The following is a 22,850-nucleotide window of genomic DNA, read 5'->3' as shown; positions in this document are numbered from 1 at the left end:
TTTATACAAGAGCAATTTTTAGTACTGTTTATATGTTCCCCCAATATATTTGGCCTTGTCCAAATTTATTGCATTAACAGGTTGAAAGGTACATGCAAATAAATTGCTTTATAGAATTAGGCATAGCCAAACCTCTCAACTGTCCCTGATTTTGGCTCAAAATGTTGCTCTTCCCCTAATAATCCCTCCGCAAAATAGCAATTTTGGAAGAAAACATGGAGGGTTTACAATTAAGAAATAACTGTAATAATTACAATTATAGATTACCTTTATTTCAGAAATGCATGTAGATTCTTTTATTTTGTCAGCTGCTCAAGTTAGCAGTACTAATATTAAAGTGTCCCTTCTTTGACAGGTTCCCAGCTGTATTGTGTGGCTATTTTATATTTTTACATCACATTTTTGGTCCATTTTTCATAAAATTGTGTTTTTTTTTTGGCAAATTAGTGACAAATCATTAAAGGCTGAAGTTAGAAAATAATGACAGCCATTTGAGTTTCAGATTTCATACCATCCAGAAAATTCATACAAATGCAAGACCTATTCTATTATCTTTCTAAGTTTATAAGAGCAATATTTAAAAAATTTTCCTTATTTTTGGACCTTTGGCCCACTTCTTTGTATGGCTTTGTCCAGATTTCTTGCTCTGAGGTTGAGAGGTATGACAAATGTCAGGGTCATCACAGTCATCCAGAGATTTAAAAATTTTCCTTATTTTTGGACCTTTGTCCCACTTCTTTGTATGGCTTTGTCCAGATTTCTTGCTCTGAGGTTGAGAGGTATGACAAATGTCAGGGTCATCACAGTCATCCAGAGACATTTCAAATTGTGACATACTTGTTGCACCCCACTCCCCCATGTAGTGACTCTGGATGTGTCGAAGCAAGGCAAGGAGTAGTTATGCAGTGTAAATGTGGAGAGTACCCCCCCCCCCATCCAAGGTAGACACAAGTACTAGAGTGGCTTTTCATCTGTCCTTGATTTTTCAGAATGGTCTGGTTTCTGTCATTTTTGTACTGTTGATTTATGCTTATTACTCAAACTGCCTGTTGCTCTGTGTTTAAGTAGCAATACTTTAATGACCATCAGGTAAGCTTGGCTGAGATTGTAAGATGCAAGTAAGCTTTAATAAGCATACTGTTAAGAATTGTCAACACTGAAAACCTTTCTTTTGTAACTAGATAATGTATAAGCCTTGGGTATTGAAATGCATATGACAGTATTTGTAATAAGGGACAGGATTACATTATTTTAAGAAGCTCATTACACTTGGAGACTTTCAGTCATCTCTGCAGGCTTTACCCGTAAACTAAACAGAATGCCAATCATGTGGTCCATAACCTGTACAGTAATCCTTTTAAGCAATGTATCTTGAGCTTATTTCTTGTTTGCTTTTCATTTTTTACTTTGATCATGTTTTCCCTATGAAACAAGTAGATAGTTGTCAGGCAGCAGGTCTTTTTTTGGATAAGGAACATTTTTACAAGTTGGGGCATCAGAGATTTCTACTTTCAGCATGTTACTTGATACTTTAATAAAGCTGAATATAAATTAGAACTGCAGTGCAAGAAGTGGTTTGAGTTTGAGTGCTGCTTGTTTTTCTTATACTTGATTTTGACTGGCATTCCATTAATGTATTTAAAAAAGTAATTTATTTTTTCATGCCTCACAACCTTTTTGTTTCCATCTAGATATTAAGCTGTCATGCAGCCAATGCATTGAAATATTTTTATTCTTCTACACTTCATTTTGTCTTGATTGGACTCTCATAATGACGGTTTGGCACCCAGGGCAGTGTATTTAGTTTGTTTTTGTGGTTTTGAGCATAGCTCCTCCCCTTTCTAGTTGTCTGCACCCCTTCCCATTGATCCCACCCATTCAGCTGTCTCCTGCAGCCCCCCTTTGGATTTGAAGTCACCAGCCGCCACTGTGTAAACGCAATGAGTTTACCACATAAGCACTGTCACTGTAAATGATAACTGGTTCAAAATGTTGTAAAACATATTTGACTGCTTCCAGTTCTGCCCTCTGGGCTGACATGTAACCTGGCAACTTCTTCAGGATAGGCTCCTGACCATCTCCTACTATTACTGCAAATCCTGTTAAATATTTTCCATCTTTCCAAAACCTGGCCCCATCTACATATACTGTGGGTATGTTACTTTGAAAATGTGCATTTAATGGTGAATTTTCCAGATGTTGTAAGCTTTGAACACAATTGTGAGGTCCTCCCTTATTTTTTACCAGATCAGAGAGATAGCACTTATCCCCTATCTGAATTTGAACATTCTTTGTACTGAATAAAGTCCTTCATTTTGCAAAAATGGTCTGACTCACTCCTTCTGTGATTTTATTAATTTCCATAGAATTCAAAATAATTTTTATAGACCGATTTGGTGTTTGTACAATTATTTTGGAAAAAAACTGTTAAGTATTCTGTCTGTTTAATTCCCCAGTAAATGGCTAGTAATTGTTGTATACATGGGTGATATCTTTTTTCAACTGGAGTTAACTTTCGGCTGCAGAAGGTCACTGGATGAAGTGTTCTTTCTGCCTTGCTCCCATTGTGCTGAGGCCAATACTGCAGGAGGACTACTGAGATAGTTTCACTACCTGCTGCTGCTTGTAAAATGAAATCTTGCTGTCCCTCAGGTGCTATTAACTCAGTGGCCTGTGTTAATTTCTGTTTTAATAAGTCAAAAGCCTGTTATTCCCTGCGTCCCCAGTTTAACTGAGGTTCTTCTTTTTCTTCCACTAACATTTTATATAAAGGTGCAGTAGCCGCTGCACAATCTTCTATGAATTCTCTGTTGTAATTCATGATACCTAAGAATTTATGTAAGTCTGAAATTGTCAATGGCTGAGGCAATTCTAAAATTCCTTTCACCTTCTCCACAAGGGGATCTGCCTGTGGGGCGAGCAATGGTTCACCTCTTGTGAAAAGACTTGCACCTTTTCTTTGTTGACTTTGAATCCTGCATCCTGTAAGGTACTTAAAACTTTTTTAAGAAGTTCTTGATACTGCTCTGTTGTTTCTGACTGCATCAGAATGTCATCAATGTAATGAATGACAGTGTCATCTGTCTCTAAGAGTTTAAAATTTCCCCTACTACTTGGTGAAAGATCACAGGGCTATTTTGAAATCCCTGTGGCAATCGTGTCATCACATACTGTTGATTGTCAAAGGTAAAAGCAAACAATTGCCAATCTTCCTTTAGTAAAGGAACTGCGAAAAATCCGTTACCTAAATCAATAACTGCAAACCATTTACTTTGAGGTTTTATTCTTGCTGATAATTCCAGCACTCCTGGAACCAAATGTGCACGAGGAGTTGTGAATTGATTTACCTTATGTAAGTCAGTAACTAATCTGTAATTACCATCCTTTTTCTTTACTGGCCATATTGGTGAATTTGTGGGGCTGTGACCCTTCTGTATAATGCCTGCCTGTTCCCATTGTTCTATACACTTTTTCATGTCTTCTCCTGCCTCTTTGGGAATTGGATATTGCTTCTGAAAAGGAGGAATGTAATCTGTAGGACTGCCTACACTCACAGGTACTGCTAACTTACCACAATCTGTTTTTGATGTAGCCCACAAGGGATGAAACTGTGACTTGATTTGCTCCCACTTATCCTGCATTTGTGAGTAACTTTGGGCACTGTCTTTTGCATAGTTATTTATGTCTATTACAAAGCATGGAAACTGCTGAACTGTATCACAACTGCCATCTGCCATGGCAGACCATAAAATGTTGTTATTGAAATCAATTACTATCCCCATCTTATCAAGGATGTCAACCCCAAGGATTGTTGTTCCACAACTGGAATTTATAAGAAATGTGCCCTGAAATGAGGAACCATTCTCTTTGAAAGATATGTTAACTAGCTTACTGCTGATGGCCATGCAAGTGCTGCCATCAAAACCTTGAATATAAGATTTCTTGAATGGATTTACAGGTAACTGTTTATCAGTGACTGAGACTGCTGCCCCTGTATCAAGCAGGACATCTTTCCATAATGTCCCCTCTACCCATACGTCCACTAATGAGCATCCGTCCTTTCCATATTTAAAATTTGTCAGAAAGGTTACGTGGGTGGGGGGGCACACCCTTAATCATAGTCACATTCATTCTGATCCACTTTCCTGGGTATATCTCTAATCACACAGACTGCATGTTCTGTGCCCTGTTGGTTATTAGAATCTGCACTGTCTAATGTATACTTTGTACTCTCTATTTCACATTTCAATTATTGACTATCATGATGTGAAGGATTATATGGTGGGTTTTCTGTGTATTCTACAGGAAATACTTCATTTTTCCCTAAATCCATGTGACTCTGAGTCTGTGACTGCTTATCCCCTGATATATTGTCTTTTGTTTGATTTCTTACCTTATACTTGGGTTTGGAAGAAACAGCATTTTCTGCATAGATACCCTTTTGAATTTGACTTCCATTTTTTATAATATGAACAATCCTGTTTGACATGACCTATTTTTTTTACAAGTAAAACAAATTACCTTTCTGTATTGCGCTGTGTTTCAGCCTGTAATGTGGGTGGAGCAGTGGCTGCTTGTGTGTCCCCTGTACCTGTCCTTTCAACAGACCATGTATTGTGTCCCCTTCCTTTTCCAATGAAATCTACACCTTGTTCACCCTCTACAGTGAAAATGTTATGTGTATAAAGTTTGCCATCATCTCCCATTGTCTTGCCTCTAATGAGTTTTTGAACTACTTCCTCTAGGGTTTTTGATCCTAGGCCATAAATATGTTTGATATCACCTGAGACTCCTTAAAAGGGTATGTATAAGCACTTGTTGCACCTCTGGGTCTGTCATTTGTTCATCGGTTTTACGATACACAACCTGATAAGCAAGTCTAAAATGGTCGCCTTGCTCAAGGAGTTTATCACTGATACTGATTTTAAAATAATCAAGTAACTCTGGAGTCAGTGGTTGACCCTGAGTATATACTTTTAGAATAGCTCCCATACGTGCTGTTCTGCTGTCTAAAGAACATTTTCTGTTTCAATATATGACTTTAAACATTTTGGAATAAATGCAAAGAAACATCTGCACAAGGCATCATTCCATGTAGAGCCTACAGTATATGTTAACCATTCTTCAAATGCCAACATATTGAAAAAAATTCCTTTTTTGTCTTGCCACTGAGGCAATGTCTGCAATAAACTTGACTGCTGATAAATTTCAGCAGGGGAAACAACTGCCATACTTTGTGTTTCCTAGCCTATGTCAGCTGGCTTGTATTGTACCTGTAACTGTATTTTTAAATGTTCTATCTCAGCCTTTAAAACCTAATTTTCAGTCTGTAATACTTTAAAATCTGCTGTGGCAGGACCTGAAGTGCGTTCCCTCACTAAATCTTTAGTAGCTTTGTCTACTGCTGCTGCAAGGCACGATTATTGTCCTCTAGATGGCGTAATTGCTCATCCCCTGTCATTATCTGAAAAATCTGTAAAACGCCACCTAACAGCTTAGTTGTTATCGCTGTTTGTCTTTCTGCTTTTTCCCGGTAAGGGATTGCCACAGCAAAACTCCCGTCCGCTAATGATTGGCAGTAGATTTTTACGAAACGCCGAGGTGCCAGCTCGATTCTCAACCTTCAAAGTGACAGCCTGAATTAAATCAAGATGTTCATCTTGTGATTTTGCAAGTTTTTGTTTATAATCATCCTGAATACTGTTCAAAGTGTTTTTCAACTGAATAGAATCAGTTATAGTATCCTGTAATGTATTCATGCTATAGAGAAGTCTGCGTACATAGTAATAAGATCAAATTTATCTAAACTTTGTATATGTGCTAAAAAATCAGTAACTGACTGCACCATATCAGACACAGGCATGACTGCAGAAGGAGCTTCTATCTGTTGCCCATCGGAAGTGGCAGTAACTTCAGAATCAACTGTTTGTCTTGTAATAACAGGGTATATTGATTTATATGTCTTACATACTAGACCTTTATGGCAGAATAGACAAATTTGTGAATATTTGCTATCACATAAAATACAAGCTTTTGGCATAATCTTTGATTTAGTAATGTATTGAGAATAAATAGCGTAGCGGTAGAGACACTGGCCAAAGAGGAGGTAGTCATGGTTCGAGCCCCCACAATAAACATGTATCCATTTACAAATACAGCTTTTATCTATTTTTTGGGAATTAAAAATGCCAGATTTACATTTCATGTCAGACATAGAAGATTGAAACCATTACTGTAAATATGACCAAACCTTATCAGGAGACTCAGTAATATCAATACTAACAGCATGGCTACACTTAAGACTGGTCTCAAATATGGCGTCCATGTTATAAAACCATAAAAAAGTACTGTAATTTATGCAGAAGAGAAGCAGGTGTTCAGGCTGAAGTCAATCTGGAAAAGGACGGTGTTTCTCCACAGACAAATTGGAGGTGGTCCGACACAGGACAGCTTCCACGGTGGTGCTCAGTGTCCACCAACGAAGTACTGGAACTGGAACTGTATCTCTGTTAAAACACTGGAACTGTCAGTCTGTTGTACTAACGTAGTAAGTAGTAGGGCCCCTCTGTAATATTAACTGCTGGTAACAGATATATGGTCACAGCCACTGGCCAAGGCTCGCCAATGAAGAACTGTAGAAAATGTCCAAAAGTGACCAGACAAACTCCATACTACTGTATCTGTTATACTTTACTGGTCTCAGAACAAATTCTTGCCAAACAGTTAATTCTTTCAGAGCTATTTCAATTCTTATTATAACACAGCTAGACAGATGATGATACTGATGCACTCTCAGTAAAAATGTCACTGAATGAAAAACAAGCATTGTGTACTTTATATACTTTAAACACTGTTACTTTTGATATATGGAAAGTCCCTGTAATGCAATGCTCATGTTATTTTGGATGCAAACGTCATGCAAAGCTAATTTAAACATCATGCAAAGCTCATGTTATTTTTCTCATTTCTGTTATGACAAAATCATGTTATTTTTAAGATAAAACTGTCCCTGTGGTTCCAACGTCTCAATTTTTCATTGCTAAAATGCTATTTTCAATATAAAAAAGTCCCTGTGATGCAACTGTCTCTTTCCAAAGTGCTGATATGCAAAAATCCATATTATTTTTGAGAAGCAACAGTCCATGTGATACAAACGTCATTGCTGAAGTGTTATTTTTGATCTGGAAAGTTTTCCTGTAATGCAGCTGTCTCTTTCTGTTGCTAATATGCAAAAGTTCATGTTATTTTAGATGAAGCAGTCTCTGTACTGTAAAAACAATGATACTTCCTTATTTCATAAATAGGACGCCATAAGCCCACAGCAATCTGTTATTAATATCTATGCTAGACATTTCTAATATATCAACAGCTAACTGTTCTTGCAAAGAAAGCTATATTATTTTGATAACTTGCTGTTCAGCCTTGCATATTTTTCTTTTCTGCACACACAGTATTTCTGGGAAAAGCATTTTAATTTACACAATATTTATCAGTGGGGATACCATACTGACCTACACTACCAGTAACACTGACCCTCAGGGACAAAAGGCATGTCTGAGTTGTAAGACCTTGTTCCAGATACTACGCCAGAGCAGATGGTATATAAAGCTGCAAGTAGTTTAGCCTGAAATTAGCTTTTCAATATGATACACCTTGTGCCTTCAGTGGTTTAAATGATACACTGACCTCTTCAACCTAGAAGTTAGGCAACAAAAAATTTGGAGTTTGTATAATTATGGCAATCGCAGAACAAACCCAAACAAATGTCTACACATCACTTCTAGCCCAGGTTTCTGTGCGGACATAGCCTCAGCTACAGCTATGTATTCCACAGTTAGTTGGTTCAGGTATTCCTGTTATTCATTCAGAGACTGTACTTTCAGCAGTGGTAAATGAGAGTTCTTTTACTTACTGCAGACTGTTTTTGGGTGCAGGGCCTGCCTCATAAGCTTTAAAGAAAGCCTGATTCTAAATGTCCTGCTTGGCCAGGGGCACCCCAGGCCATGTTATATTAAGTTTAGAAAAGATACTTCATCCTCCCCCCAAGCACCCAGCACATCAGTCTCTTCCTTTTCAGTTAATGGATCAACCCATAGGTCAGGGGTAACTTTACAGTTTACTTCTTTATTTATTTATTTATTTATTTAACATTTGTTGACTGGGAAAGTCTGACTAGGACAGAGCCTATTTTCAGAGAAGGCCTGGGGTGAACTGCTCCCAAAGACAGTTTCTGGCTATTTTACATTTGATATGTACATCAGCCAACCCTTGGAACAATGCGGTACTTCTCCAATATGTTGGTATGGCAAATCCATCTGAGGGTCGATTTGGGGGCAAATTCTTTCCTAGTACTGACTGAACTTTGAAGTCTTAGATAACTGTGTTCTAATAGCAATTTTTGATGAAGCATATTACAACACCAGTGGGTTAGCTAGGATGTGTTATTACTGTGACTGTGTAACCCCTGGGTTACCTGGGATGTATTTTATTTTATTGATTTATTTATGTATTTTATATTTGTTTACCAGGGAAGTCCAACTAGGCCAGTGGCCCATTCTCAGCAGAGGCCCAGGGAGATAAGCTCAAAAATAGCAAATATTACAATAAAATATAAGTGCAAGAAATTGGAAAACATACAAGAAATAAAAAAATGTAACAATAACTATAATGCAATAATGGTTCTCCAGTGTCAATACATAGAAGTGTTATTAATGTGCATCTACATAACACCTGGGATACCTAGGATGTGTTATTACTGTGGATCTGTGTAATACCAGGGCTACCTAGGATGTGTTACTACTGTGGATCTAAGTAACACATGGCTTACCTAGGAAGTGTTATTACTGTGGATCTAAGTAACACATGGGTTACCTAGGATGTGTTATCATTGTAGATCTGTGTAATACCAGGGTTACCTAGGAAGTGTTATCACTGTGGCTCTGTGTAACACCTGGGTTACCTAGAAAGTGTTATTACTGTGGATCTAAGTAACACATGGCTTATGTAGGAAGTGTTGTCACTGTGGATCTAAGTAACACATGGCTTACGTAGGATGGGTTATTACTGTGGCTGTGTGTGTAACACGTGTGTTACCTAAGATGTGCCATTACTGTAGCTACGTGTAACACCTAGGCAGTAGTTTAGAAAGGATGACCAAAAGGGACAATCTCCCCAGGTGCTCTCTTGTAGAGGACACAATTTGCATTAAATTAATGAAAAAATATTTTTAAAAATATATATGTTCAAATTTCCCTTTAAGGGAAGCAACATTCATTTGGTCCTGGTAATGTGGTTCCTTCAGAGTGGGAGATTATCATCAGCAGTGAACTGGAATTTGAACCACAGCAATAGAAAGGTACCAGGCTTCCTTTGGAGGAGGTTCCTTCAAGAGAGAAAGGTAGGTGATAATATTTAGCCTTAAGTTGAGAGACCACTGGAAGGGGAGTGAAAAAGGAGTTAAGACAGACTCAGCTCTGAGATCCTGCTTAACAGGCCTTCAGGAAGGCATTCAAGGAGGCTACTGATACTTAAAGGTACGAGGAGTCCTTGTGACAAAGGGTTGTTGTACATGGAATGGACCCATTAAGGTAGAACTAATACAGCAGTTGGTGGCACCTATGGCATATTGACACATATGGCCATAGCCAGCAATATTCCTTTTGCAGGCATTATAGAGTATACTTACAGATGTCTATGTAGATTTTTGTTATGCCAGGGATTGTAAAACATGTGACAGGATACTGCAGAAAGTATGAGCAGTGCCAAAAGGTTGTCAAAGCTGGAGACAGAGCCAAGACTGGTTTGATGCATTTACATATTGTTGAGAATCCATTTCAGATGGTATCCATGGACTGTTGGACCTTTGAGTACCCTAATTTCAGATGATAAGAAATAGAGCCTGTTGGTCATGGATTATGTCACTAGAAAGTATGAAACAATGAAACTAACAGATAGTGGTCTGCATTCCACTGAAGCAGAGAAGTTGTCAAATGGTCTGCTAGACATTATCAATAGGGTAGGATTTCCAAGAGAAATACTGACAGGTAGATGTACTAACTTTATGTTAGTCCTGCTGTCATGTTTGTGGAAGAGGGAATAAATAATTTAAAGATTATCACATACTATGTGCAGATAAATGGTCAGGTGGAGATAGTTTGCACTACACTGAGGAATATGTTGACATTTGCAGACCATTTCAAGAAACAGTGAGAAACATGGCTGCCCTATTTCCTCTTTGCAGAGAGGGAGGTGCTTCAGAATCCCATAATATTTTTGCTCTTTTATTTGAGGGGAACACTGGATTTTAATCTGTAATGAGTAGGATGATGACTGATTCCCACAAGTAGTATGTTGGGGTGGATGTCCACAACTTCAAGACTAGGCACAGAAAGCTCCTGGGGATGTCCCAGAATGGGTCCCTGTCAGATTACCAAAGTTTCAAAACTTCGAACATCATATGGCCAAGACCATATGATTTAAAGTTTTGAAACCTCAAACATTTTGAACGGAGATTGCCATACAGCATGGAACAGGAAATGTATACTGTAGTGCAATCTCTGATTTGGTATATTTAATTAGAAAGAGGTGTTTAAGATGTGTGTGTGTGGGGGGATTCGCATTACAAAAATGTAAAAAAAAATATTTTTTGTTTTAGTTATGAAGTTTCAAACTTCGATCATATGGTCTCAGCTGTATTCTGTTCAAAGTTTTCAAGTTCAGTAAACCAATAGGGTATTGTTCAGGTACCACATAGGTGACAAAAGCAGAAACTGTAACTTGTGATTGTAATAAAGCCCTATTATGACAGTAGCCCTAGTACTCAGCATCTGCACTGCATTGCAGGAGTAACCAGAGGAGACCTGGTGATCTACTTGATGAGTCTCACTCTGTCACCAGAGAGGATGACATAGCTCTCTCCCATCAGCTATCTTCTACACAAGTTTAGGAAAACTGAGCAGTATTTTAAGGTACAAAACAACTTCCACACAACATATTCATCACAGAATAATGATCCTATTTATTGCAGAGAACACATGTACATGGGAAACTATGAAAAGCATGGATATTGTATAGTATTTCTTATTAAATGCATCATAGTTGTTACAATTAAAATACAGCCACTGACCAGTTAAGATGAACACTATAGCATTAATTTTGCTAATTAAATTCTGAATCTGTATCTCTGCTTTATTAGGCATAATTTGAGAAAAGTCCAAGCATAAACTCGCGTGTAGGAACCTAATGGCACACTCAGTAACGAGTAAACAGCTTCAAGTACTTCAACAAAAATATGAAAATGTACGAGAACTCTTCAGTTAAATTAACAAAGCTTTAATTGTAGTAAGCGCTTTCACCCGTAGGCTTCTTCAGACTTTTCAACTAAACATTCAGTATACAGATTTAAAAATACTACGTACACCCATTATTGGTCGTATTCTAAACCAATGAGAGAATAGTTGCGTTACACTCATATTACGCTTATGCGTATCATTAACCTCTATAAATACATATATCCACAATCTCAACTCGTTATCTTGTTTACAAAAGCAATTAATGTGTCCCTTTTCCACAATGCATCCTATATGATGTGATAAGCATCAGCCCATAGTACAGAAAAAACACCATATCTGGTACATAAAGGACAAAAATTAAACGAAACGATCTAGCTGATCGCATTTTGCATTCTCAAACTAGTATCAGAATCATAAGAAACACAAAACCATGCAACATTTGTAAGACGCAGTACACATCAAAGACGGCACATTAAACCTAACTTGGCAATGCATTTGCAGCGTGCTTTAAAAACACATATTATTAACTTCCAAATCAGAATATGTATCAGAATCATGAAAGACACAAGACAATGCAACATTTATAAAGCGCAATACACATCAAAGACAGCACGATATACCTAAGTTGACATTACAGGTACAGCGTGATTTAAAAAACACATATTTTTTAACTGCCAAACATGAAACCTCCACTACCTTTAAACATGTCTGCAGAAAACTCAAAATCACTACATCCATAAAATCGCTGAAGTGCATAACTGTATAAAAATACCATATAAGAACAGCATGAACCTTAACAAGCCAATCTGCAATTCAAAAGCCCCAACTCACCTCAAAAAGTTTGCTTGTAAAATCCCTTACGATGCACAGCAAAGCTATACTACACGTCCCTATTAACATGAACTCACGTGAACTCACGCATACAATCACGTGCCACTTACTCTGTGAAATAAAGTATGCTAAGCCTAAGTGCTTCGTGTCTGGTGCAACTACAACAAAAGTTGTTCACCTACTTATAGTGCACTATAAAATACAACTCTTCACTGCTATACCTTACAAAGCATCAAGCAGATCTTAACTTGAATAATTTTAAAACATACTCTAATAATAAAAAATCTTCTCTTAAAGATCTTCTCTTAAAAACATACACTATGCGACTAAACTATCATTAAATGCCACATAAAAACAGATTACACATATAGCATATTAATAAAGCTATAAATAACATTAAAAAATGTTAATAATACAATACCAAAATTCACATATAAAAATATATAAATTGTATATACATAAATATATATAAATAAATTACATACAAAACATTTAAGTTTTAATAATAATAAAAATATATCAAAAAGAGTATTCAAAATGATATTCATATATTATATGTATAAATAAATGCAGCCTGAACAAACTGATAGCTGAAGAATTCTAATAACTGGTGTGAATCAAGGCACCTGTAATAATGTATTCAAAGTGCCTAAGGCTCACTAAAAAAATTTTTCTTCACAAACGCCAAATAGCCTATACCCTCAAACATTGGAGCATTTAATAAATTGTAGGTAAAAAATACTCCCTAATACATAAACTAAAAAGCACATAAATCTGATAAATGCACCCTATTTAACTGCGTATAAAGTAATAAGTACCTACAGAAATAAGAAAGCTAAACATGTTTACCCCTTTTTTTCATTTAGGTCTTCTAATCCTCTTACTTCTAAGGATAGGTTTAATTTGTACTTTGTCATTGAGGCCTGGTGGCTTATCTGCTCTACTTTTAATGATCCATTTAAGCTCTGTTTCTAATGTCAAATTTATCAAATCACCTCCTCTCCTATTTTCATACAAAACTTGTAAAACACTAAATTTAAACCCATGATTGCAACCTGATGTAGCACAATGCTTAGCTAGAGCATTGTTACTTGAACCCAACCGAATATGATAAATGTGTTCCCTGATACGTTCCCTAAGGGATCTGTTTGTCTTTCCAATATAGAATGCTGTACAAACTGTGCATTTAGCTATATAAACTATATTGGTGCTCAAACAGGTCGTGTCAGTTTGCAACTTGAATTCATGGTGGGTAACAGGGTGAATGAAACTTAAGCTTGTATCTATATACACACACTGATTACAGTTACCACAAGGTAACGTATTATGATCATGATGTTTCAATTCTCCATAATAAGTAGCACTCCTGGGTTTACATAATATACTCTTAAGGTTCAGTTTATTTTTGAATACAACCTTGGGTGTTGGACCTACCACTTCACCAATTCTATTATCCAGTAATAGAATATCCCAGTGTTTCCTTAACATTTCCTTTATACACTCTGCATCCTTTGTAAAAAACATCGGTGCTCGTACATTGTGTGTAGTCTGGGGTGGGGGAACACCTATCACCCCAAAGGATTCTGAGAAATATGGTCTAGCTCTCTCAGTTCTCAAAACATTCACCTCTGTAACTATTGCATCAAATCTATTTGGATTATACCCTCTTTGCTCAAAACTACACCTCAAATACTCCAACTCATCCTGGTAACCCTCATTAGATGGATTTAACCTTGAGGCTCTTATGGCCTGTCCTTTCATTACATTAATCTGTACATCTAAATACGAAATTTGATCAAGCGAATGATTCAGGGTAAACCTCAGAAAACCTGTGGACTGATTCATATGTTCTACAAACACCAAGAGGCTTTCTTCATCACCCAACCAAACCATAAAAAGGTCATCCACAAACCTTTTATAAAAACCAACAAATTCTCTAAAGGCCGCTGTTCTGAATAAATACTCATTTTCCCATTTGGCCATAACGAGATTGGCGTAGCTGTTGGCACAAGAAGTGCCCATAGCTACGCCATCTCTTTGCAAGAATATTTCATCACCAAACATGAATAAGTTACTGTGGAGGACAACTTCCAATAAAAGTAACAGCATGTCAATCTTTTCAGGGGTATAACCCGAGTTAGAGCGTAGGTATTGTTGTATGCTGTTAATTCCTACCCCATTCGGTATCACAGTGAAAAGGCTCACTACATCCAGGGTTACAAGATAGTATGGCTGTGTATCTTCTAGATGTGTTGTGTATTCATATAGCTCTAATAAAAATTGTTTACTATCTTTTAGTATATTACAATTGGCCTCTACAAGAGGGCGAAGATGATATTCCAAATAAATCGATAAGGGTTCAGTTACCCAGCCTTGACCAGCGACAATTGGACGCATGGGAGGTCTTGGTGCTGACTTATGAATCTTGGGCAGCCCTTGTATTATAGGTATACGTGGATTATTGACTTTGAGGTATCTGAACAATCCCTCATCTATAACTTCATTCATCACTAGATCATCCAACATGTGGTACAGTTTGAAAACTATCTCTGTCACATCAACCATCCTAATTTTAGTGTAGAAATTCAATTCTCCTAATAAAAGGTGCATACTGTTATTGTAATCATTTAAATCCATCAACACTATTGGGCCGCCCTTATCAGCAGGTCTAATAGCTAGTGTCCTATCTTCTTTAAGATTCATTAAAGCCTGTCGCTGTTTAAAATTCAGATTATTCTTGGGTCTAACCTTATCTTCATTCAAATAGTAGTTGTATATATCATTCTCCACCAACTTAGAAAATGTTTCTATTAAAGGATGCATCTGTGGAACGAAAGTACTGTTGGATCTAAACTTTTTCATCTCAATATTGTTACCACTATCTCCAAAATCTAACCTTAATTGTATATTTCTAACGAACATTTTCATATCAATTATTGAGTCTACCAAACCACCTCTACATGTGGGAATAAAGCTTAAACCTTTCTCAAGCACTTGTATTTCATGTGGGGTTAGTATCTTATGTGATAAATTCACTATCAACGATTTGTCGTTCTTTCCCACATTTTTTTCAAGGTAGGGCCCTGCTGTTCTCCCCCTGAGCCCTTCCTCTTGTGTCTGCCTCGACTCGCAGACCGTTGTCTGCCTGCATAATTGAACTGTGCTATGGGGAAAGGGAGATCATTCTTACTCCCTTTAGTGTTATTGGATAAAGGTGTCACACTTGTGGTAGTTGTTTTCCTTCTGACCACTTCTATTACTTCAGTTCCTGAATGAATATTACTATCGCCTACATTCACAGGAGACATCATAGAATTACTGTTACTGCTAGTAGGTGTAACATTGCGTAAATCATTACTACTAGCATCACAAACAACCTCATGATTCACATTTCCATCCCCTTGAGGCAAAGTACTCATATTCCTATCACCTAAAACATTAGGTGTAATGGTAACAACATTATTAGCATTCATTATTACATTAGTTTCAACATTCTGTCCAACCCTGGTCTCTTTTTGTTGTCGTGGCCAAGTGAAAATATTAAAGTTACTAAAATCTCTCAAATCACGTAAAATCTTGTTTTTCTTTTGTTCAAGTAAACGTTTTTCAAAGAGCATAACATTGTCCAGCACTCTTTCAATCTTTATGTCTAACTGTTCCACTTTATACTTTGTTTTAATAATATCATACGTAGAATTAACTTGACTTCTTAACATTTCTTCTTCGGGTAAGTAGAAGTCTATTAATAGTTTCATATAGTTAAAGCTTAATTCAAGGTTAAGCCTTTGCCATTTAAGGAGCATATCAGGGAATCTATTACCTGATGTAGGCATTTTTAAAATCCTTAGCCCCTTGGAACAATTTTCTTGGCCAAACAGACTTCAAAATGTTGGCGCTGAAGTTGAAGTTTCTTCAGTTTTAAAAGATCAGTCTCCAGTTTATGCAAATCCTCAGTTAAATTCAGCACACCCTCATCACTCTCAGGTAAAGTCCCTTGTTTCAAAACAGGTTCATAGTCCATGAGCACATTATCTTCACCGGTCACACAAATACGAAACCTTTTGGTCCTCCTGTTGATTGCATTCATAACATTAGGTACATATGGCAATTCAATGCCTTGAGACTCACTTTCGACCATCCTCTTGGGCTGGTGTACAAAAATAAAATATGTTCTAATGCCAAAAATACGAAGGACACCCAGCCAACAGAGTACGGTTCCTTCGTATTTTTGGCATTAGAACATATTTTATTTTTGTATCATAAACTGGAGACTGATCTTTTAAAACTGAATGCAATCAACAGGAGTCCACAGGTTTTCTGAGGTTTACCCTGAATTATTCGCTTGATCAAATTTCATATTTAGATGTACAGATTAATAGGTTGAATAATGGGCTTTTAAATACATCCATACATAGGAAGTTGTGCCATAGAAACACGTTTTTACACAGGGGCAGCATGCACCCAAAGTACGTCTTTGAAAATGTAATGAAAGGACAGGCCATTAGAGCCTCAAGGTTAAATCCATCTAATGAGGGTTACCAGGATGAGTTGGAGTATTTGAGGAGTAGTTTTGAGCAAAGAGGGTATAACCCAAATAGATTTGATGCACTAGTTACAGAGGTGAATGTTTTGAGAACTGAGAGAGCTAGACCATATTTCTCAGAATCCTTTGGGGTGATAGGTGTTCCCCCACCCCAGACTACACACAATGTACGAGCACCGATGTATTTTACAAAGGATGCAGAGTGTATAAAGGAAATGTTAAGGAAACACTGGGATGTTCTATTACTAGATAATAGACCTGGTGAAGTGGTAGGGCCAACACCCAAGGTTATATTCCTTAGGCACTTTGAATACATTATTACAGGTGCCTTGATTCACACCAGTTATTATAATTCTTCAGCTATCAGTTTGTTCAGGCTGCATTTATTTATACATATAATATATGAATATCATTTTGAATACTCTTTTTGATATATTTTTATTATTATTAAAACTTAAATGTTTTGTATGTAATTTATTTATATATATTTATGTATATACAATTTATATATTTTTATATGTGAATTTTGGTATTGTATTATTAACATTTTTAATGTTATTTATAGCTTTATTAATATGCTATATGTGTAATCTGTTTTTATGTGGCATTTAATGATAATTTAGTCGCATAGTGTATGTTTTTAAGAGAAGATCTTTAAGAGAAGATTTTTTTATTATTAGAGTATATTTTAAAATGATTCAAGTTAAGATCTGCTTGATGCTTTGTAAGGTACAGCAGTGAAGAGTTGTATTTTATAGTGCACTATAAGTAGGTGAACAACTTTTGTTGTAGTTGCACCAGACACGATGCACTTAGGCTTAGCATACTTTATTTCACAGAGTAAGTGGCACGTGATTGTATGCGTGAGTTCACGTGAGTTCACGTTAATAGGGACGTGTAGTATAGCTTTGCTGTGCATCGTAAGGGATTTTACAAGCAAACTTTTTGAGGTGAATTGGGGCTTTTGAATTGCTGATTGGCTTGTTAAGGTTCGTGCTGTTCCTATATGGTATTTTTATACAGTTATGCACTTCAGCGATTTTATGGATGTAGTGGTTTTGAGTTTTCTGCAGACATGTTTAAAGGTAGTGGAGGTTTCATGTTTGGCAGTTAAAAAATATGTGTTTTTTAAATCACGCTGTACCTGTAATGTCAACTTAGGTATAACGTGCTGTCTTTGATGTGTATTGCGCTTTATAAATGTTGCATTGTCTTGTGTCTTTCATGATTCTGATACATATTCCCATTTGGAAGTTAATAATATGTGTTTTTAAAGCACGCTGCAAATGCATTGCCAAGTTAGGTTTAATGTGCCGTCTTTGATGTGTACTGCGTCTTACAAATGTTGCAATGTTTTGTGTTTCTTATGATTCTGATACTAGTTTGAGAATGCAAAATGCGATTAGCTAGATCTTTTCGTTTAATTTTTGTCCTTTATGTACCAGATATGGTGTTTTTTCTGTACTATGGGCTGATGCTTATCACATCATATAGGATGCATTGTGGAAAAGGGACACATTAATTGCTTTTGTAAACAAGATAATGAGTTGAGATTGTGGATATATGTATTTTTAGAGTTTAATGATACGCATAAGCGTAATATGAGTGTAACGCAACTATTCTCTCATTGGTTTAGAATACGACCAATAATGGGTGTACGTAGCATTTTTAAATCTGTATACTGGATGTTTAGTTGAAAAGTCTGAAGAAGCCTACGGGTGAAAGCGTTTACTACAATTAAAGCTTTGTTAATTTAACTGAAGAGTTCTCGTACATTTTCATATTTTTATTGAAGGGTTGAAGTACTTGAAGCTGTTTACTCATTACTGAGTGTGCCATTAGGTTCCTACACGCGAGTTTATGCTTGGACTTTACATTTATATTTTTATTTTGGCGGTAGTTGGAACCGTACTCTGTTGGCTAGGTGTCCTTCGTATTTTTGGCATTAGAACATAATTTGAGAAAGGAACTTTTTACACTTGCCATGTTGGCACTCTTGTATTTTTAGAAAATAAATCATAACAAGCAAGCTAAAACAATCAGTTAACTATCTTGAAATCAAAATGTATTTAAAATACAGACACTGACATTTTTTTTTCATTTTAACTTCTCCCTTCGCATTTTCCCATCTGATGCTATGAAGCATCACTCATCTCAATGATGGATGCAGGTTTTCAGATGGAGTTTCATTTGCTATCAGACATTCTTCACATTCAGTTTCTTTCTGTCCTTGGCATGTACAATACTTATGTTTTACAATATGGACTTAGTAACAAGAGAAAGATGTGTACGATCTGAGGGAATAAAATACCATTCAAGTAACTTTTGGTCAAACATTCCCCCTTAAAGAAATTAATTATCATATAGTCTGCTAAAATCTTTTAATACTATATTTTGATTTGTTTCCTCACTATAACTGCTTACTACTGTGGCCTGTAGTAATGATCGATGTTTTTTTTATTTTCGTATTTTGTAATTTGATTTTTTTTCTGGATTCCAGAAGTTTTGAAATCAAGGCTTTGATAATAAATGAAATGACTATGAAAACGATTAGCATGAACAATGTTAAAATATCTCCATTCTACTAGAAAACACATTGGTTAACCATGCCCACTGAGATCTGTCTGTTTCTTTAGCATGAGACTTGTTCAGCAACTTTCTGAATAATTTCAAGGTGACTGCAAAAGATACCAGTGTTGTCATGAATAAATGGGCAGCACTCTGATTTGATGAGCATGCACATACCTCCTTTAGAAGCAAGAGTAAAGTCCAGGACTTTTCTGTTCTGCAACACCACATTGCACTTGGAAAGCAATTAAATCTTAATCAGTCCAAAAATATAGCTGAGAAGCAAACACAGCACACCTGAAAATCCAGTATCAAGAAGGATAATCCAAATGCAATTTGTTACCATTATGAAATACTAAGCGTTCCGTATACAAATGATATTTCGTTGGTAAAAAAAATGGTTTATTAGCATGCAACAAGTAAGCGCTTTCACATTAGCTTCATCAGACCGTTAAAATTCAAACATTTATCAATTACAAAGCTTTTATATAAAACTGTGACGTATTGTTGAGTAAAGCAGCCTTCAATTAACCATTTAAAGGTGTATTTACAATCATCGCAGAAAACCACCTACTGTAATTTAAAATATAAAACATTTTTTCCATCTATTCATGTAAATAAATATACTACTCAAATAAAACATTTAAAATACTATTGTTATTACTATCTAATTATATTAGATATCACAGTTTTATATAAAAGCTTTGCAATTGATAAATGTTTTAATTTTAATGGTCTGATGAAGCTAATGTGAAAGCGTTTACTTATTGCATGCTAATAAGCCAGTTTTTTTATGAACGGAATATCATTTGTATACGGAACGCTTAGTATTCCATAACGGTAACAAATTGCATTTGGATTATCCTTTTTGATACTGGATTTTGAGGTGTGCTGTGTTTGTTTCTCGGCTATATTTTTTGGACTGATCTTTTATTCTGTGTTAACCAAGAGGCAGGGCCGGCCTTAGCCGAAATGGCTCCCTAGGCAAAGTAGTGCTCAGGTGCCCCCTTAAGCTCCACCCATACCACACACATGAAACACCCCTATTTGAGCCACGCCCACTGGGTCATTCCCCAATAAAGCCACTCCAGTCATTTCCTTAAATTATTTAAATGCATAGGAAGAAAAAGATACCTTGTAATGTAGTTATACTGCAGCTTCCTTTGCATATGTATTTTCTACTTTAAATACAAGAGCCAGATCATGGTCAAATAGGGTTCTAGGAAGGGTACTAGACCACCACCCCATGGCAGCCCCTCCTTCAGCAACCCCCAGCAGCAGCCCCCTCCTCATCTATTCCAGTGTTCCATTATTTGGTTATCTCACCAGTTACCATGCATATGTTCTATTTGCTTCTACAGTGGTTACAGATATTGAAACAAAATAGCACAAACACAGATAGCCACTTGCTAAACAATACAGTTTGACAATAAAAACAGACTTAGCATGAGCAGTAAACTTGTCTGCCCTTGAAACTCTCATTCATTGAAATGGCAAAACTCACATTCATTGAAACAGCATGAAAACCCACATTCATAGAAATTGAAAACCCACATTCATTGAAATGCATCTGGTTGACAGAGAATTAAGTTTACCTTTGGGCTGTTTTCAAAACAGACTCCTTGCACACATTTTTTTAGGGACATTCATACATGTATTTATTCTTTAATTCGCTTTCCTGATTGTATTGAATTATATTCCTTGTATAATACAACACCACTTGTTAGAATATGTTTTAAATTTGTAGTTTTAAACATTCATTTAATAAGCAATGAGACAAAATTTATGAATCAAACACTACCCATTTCAAAAAATTTCAACAATAAAAGGCCACTCAAGACTTCTGTCATTACAATCCACCAATATTACTGCGCACACACAATCTCTGCAGAAGTTTAGAATGTAATTCTTATCTTCAGTTTTGAAACAGCTGGTACCAGAAATGCTACGGATGTTTGGTGGGAGCCTATTCCAAGCTAGGGACACTGAGTGTTTGTAGAGGAGTTTGCCAATTATTTTGTTTGGTTTAGAGATGTCAAGAAGGTACTGGTCAGAGCTACAAATTGAATGAACAGGGTATAAGGAGATACTATGGCAGAATGAGAGAGACAGGCAAGGGAGTTGGTTAGCAGGGGGTGTGTGAGCTGCAGCTGGGAAAGTAGTTAAAGCTGGGGGAATTCGAGCCATTGAAGTTGTTTCAGGGCAGGGCAATGATGTGGTTTATATATGGTTAGTTACAGTTGAAGATGGCAATATTGTTGTATGTGTGTTCGAGTTTGGTGAGTAGGGATGACTGGAGATGGGCAAGGATAGAGGAGGCATAGAGTAGACATGGAAGGGGGAAGGCTTGGGCTAGCTTGGGTTTGAAGTTGGGAGCAAGGATTTTTTTATTTCTGTAGAGAAGACCCAGTTTCCGATTACTTTTTTTTTTTTTGATACAGTGTTGTATATAGATGTTGAATTTAAGATGGTCATCAATTATCATACCAAGTAAATTAGTGTGAGGTTCTGTTTTGATAACAGTGCTATCAAGAGAAGAAATGGTAAAGGTGGATTTGTGGCGGGAGAGAGATTTGGGAAGGAATAATAGGAGCGTAGCCTTTTAGGGTTAAGTATAAGTTGGTGGTCTGTGAGCCATTTTTCCACAAATGAGAAACTGTTTTGAGTGATGGAAAGAAGGTTAGTGATGTTGTCCATGCAAGAGATAAGAGTAGAGTCATCAGTGCATTGTACAAGGGAGGAGGTGGTGTAGGAGGAGTAAAGATGATTGGTGAAGATATTAAATAGGAGAGGGCTGAGGACAGAGCCTTGAGGGATGCCAGTTTGGGTAGGTGAGAAAGGGGAGCAGGCAGATTGCCATCTGACAGACCGCAGCCTGTTTGAAAGATGGCTCGAGAACCAGTGGATATTAGAGAGGGAGAGGTTTAGATCAGTTAGTTTAGCAATAAACTTGGAATGGAAGACAGTATCAAAACAGAGAGTTTGAGGAAGAGGCAGGATACAAGTATATTTTTGTCTCTGGCTTCAGCCACAGTGTGAATGAAGGATAGGGGGACTAGGTGGAGGTGCTATAGTTTGGCCTGAAGGCATGTTGAGCAGGGGTCAGAAGTTTTTCATTGATTAGGTATGCAAGAAGTTGGCTATGAATACATTTTTCAAGGATTTTGGATAGTGGAGATAGGATGGCATTGGGTCTGTAGTGGGATGGATCTGCAGAGTTACCTCCTTTGTGTAGTGGGATGGTGTAGAAAGATTTTCAGATATTGGGGACAGTGGATTCGTGGATAGATCTGTTTATTAAGATTTTGACAGGATAGGCTATAGATTGAGCTGCAAGTTTAAGTAAGAGAGAGAGGTTATCAGTAGAGAAAAAAGTGCAAGGCTTTAGTTTTGGTAGAACGGACTTTATATAAGCAATGGAGACAGGGTTAAGATAGAAAAGGATGGTGTTTCTTGTATTGGTTTTGGTATGAGAGAGGTTATTTACTTGGTACTTCTGGTGGCACCAGTTAATAGAGGCGAGCTGATTATTAAAGGTTTCAAAGTTGATGGAAAAAAGGTTGCACCATTCTCTAAAATGGTGGGATTAGGGTATTTGAAGGGAGTATTCGTAGACT

The sequence above is a fragment of the Protopterus annectens genome, chromosome 1.part1, assembly GCF_019279795.1.
Source record: "Protopterus annectens isolate FY-2018-M chromosome 1.part1, PAN1.0, whole genome shotgun sequence".
NCBI lineage: Eukaryota > Metazoa > Chordata > Ceratodontiformes > Protopteridae > Protopterus > Protopterus annectens.
The sequence above is the reverse complement of the archived record's forward strand: the minus strand, read 5'-3'. Positions refer to the sequence as shown.